Consider the following 2,871-nt stretch of genomic DNA (forward strand, 5'->3'; position numbering starts at 1 on the left):
ACGTTGTATAGCATTTATTATCTGTTAATTTTCATAAGAATAGTAGAAATGAGATGTTACAGTCTTTACTTTACAAAAAGGACATTTTTTCATCATCTAACCATAGGTCATACACCCTGGCTTTGGAGCGTGGCTCTTTGACATTAAATCCTATGTTACTTTTATGTCTCCATGAAAACCTGTGAATTTCATGCCACTGTGCCAGAGTAGAAAAGAAGTAATAAAGATAACATATTACTGTTAGCATTGTTGTTGCTACCCAATATGTTGCTATCATGACACTCACCTTCCTATTAACTAACTTAATCATATAAAGAAAGTAGTAAATTTATTATTATTGCTATTAGTCTTATTATGATGGGGTTGGGCCACATTCTGCAGTGGTCAGGGACTTTTCCTGGCTCAGAACTCTGGAGTGACTTCTGGCAGTGCTCAGGGTACCATATGTGATACTGGGGATTTAAACCAGGGTCTTGGCAGCTGTAGCTACTTGCAAGACAATAGATTTATATCCTGAACTACCCCTCAGGCTCCCAAACATTAATATTGTTTTAGCCAATGGCCTACTCACTGGGAAGTGAAATAATCTGTCTAAGAATACTTACTAAATAATAAGTTCATAGTCAATTCTGGTTTAATTTTAAAAATGAAGTGGAGATTTGAAAACTTACCTGGTTATCCAACAGTATGGGAATTGGTCATTAAACTGCACAGCTATTTTTCACAATTATAACTAATATCCTCATGCCTCTGAGCAAGGTTTTGTTGATGTAGATATTAAAAACTGCTTTTCAGTGAAATAAGAAATAAGCTATATTATGAACAACCTTATAACTATAATGTTTAAATAAAGTAATTGAGATAGCACAGCGGCATTTGCCTTGCAAGCAGCCGATCCAGGACCAAAGTGGTTGGTTCGAATCCCGGTGTCCCATATGGTCCCCCGTTCCTGCCAGGAGCTATTTCTGAGCAGACAGCCAGGAGAAACCCCTGAGCACCACACCACCGGTTGTAGCCCAAAAAACCAAAAAACAACAACAAAAAAATGCTTCTCAGTGTATTCTTTGTTCTGAAAAATGCATTAACCTAGACATTAAGCTCACTGGTTAATTTTGTATTACATTATTTTGGGGGGCACACACAGTGGTACCTGTGGTGTTCATGAGACCACCATGTGTGGTGTAAGGATCTCTCTAGCTCTGTATTAAATCACCTTATAGGGCCAGAGATATAGCAGAGGCCTTAAAGCACTTGCCTTGCCTAACTGTATATTACCCCAATTAGATCTCAAGATGGTCTCTGGAGTGCTGTCATGCTTCATTCCTAAATGCAGAGCAAGAAATAGCCACTAAGCACTTTTGGGTTTGGCCCAAAAAAAGATAAAAAAGTTTTAAAAAAATCTTGCCTATAGGGACTGGAGCAATAGCACAGCAGTAAGGCATTTGCCTTGCATGTGTCCAATACAGGATGAGCCCCAGTTTGAATCCCAGCATCCCATATAGTCCCCCGAGCCTACCAGGAGTGACTTCTGAGTGCAGAGCCAGGAGTAACCCCTGGGAGCTGCTGGGTGTGACCCAAAAACCAAACAGAAAAAAATAATCTTGCCTATAATTTATGTGAACTATACTATATCTAGTGAAACTTTTAAATAATGATAAGTTGACTATTTATTTACCTTTTTACAATTGAATTACTAATGTATTCAACTCATTAATTCAACGTTTATGCCACATAACCATTTTTATCTTATTTAAATAAATTCATCTTTATATATATATATATATATATATATATAATTCTGGTAAATCTGTAGCATTTATTGGCAAATCTTATATCTCTAAATAAGATGGATTTTAGCTATTATATGCTATTTTATATTAATTTATCCATTCTGACTTCAGGATATATTTCCTAAATTTTTGTTGTTGTTGTGTTGGGCCACACCGGTGACATTCAGGGGTTATTCCAGGCTATGCACTCAGAAATCACTCCTGGCTTGGGGGAACCATATGGAATGCTGGGGAATCGAACAGTGGTCCATCTTAGGTTAGCATGTGCAAGGCAAATGCCCTACCACTTGCGCCACTGCTCTGCCCCCTATATTTCCTAATTTATTTATTATTTATTTTTGGTTTTGGGTTCACACCCAGCAGCATTCAGGGGTTACTCCTGGTTCTACACTCAGAAATCGCTCCTGGCAGGCTCTGGGGACCATATGGGATGCGGAGATTCGAACCACTGTCCTTTTGCATGCAAGGTAAACACCCTACCTCCATGCTATCTCTCCAACCCCTATATTTCCTGATTAAAAAAATTTTTTTTGATTGCTTGGATCTGACTTTGTTTAGGGCTTGCTTACTAATTGCTTTGTGCTCAGAAATGGAGAGTTCCTGGAGATGATTGGGGACCATTTATGATATTGAGGATCAAACTAGGGGTTGATCTCATATAGGCAAATACATGTCCTTCTGTGCTATCTCTCTGGCTCCAGAGTAACTTTCATGCATTTATATTATATATTAAATTCAGGGAAACCTTTGCATGGCAATATTATAGTGGTAGGTGTATATGGGAAAGTCAGGACATCTGATGCTTTTAAATTTCAAACAGTTCTAATCAGTGTACACTTCTCATTATAAATATCCAGTTTTGATATTTTATCCATTCAATTCTCTTGTGCCATACTCATCATTGTTCATCAGGACCTTTGTAATTTAAGAAAATTAGAGGTTTATAAAGCCAGTTATTCTATGTCTCCTCTGGCAGTGACAACTTGAGATTTAAAAATATAGTACTTTTGTTACATGCGTCCATTCAGGTTGGCTGCCTATATCTACACCGTGCATCAAATCTGTCATCTTATTAAATCTG

This window comes from Suncus etruscus, chromosome 5 (assembly GCF_024139225.1).
Source record: "Suncus etruscus isolate mSunEtr1 chromosome 5, mSunEtr1.pri.cur, whole genome shotgun sequence".
Lineage (NCBI taxonomy): Eukaryota > Metazoa > Chordata > Mammalia > Eulipotyphla > Soricidae > Suncus > Suncus etruscus.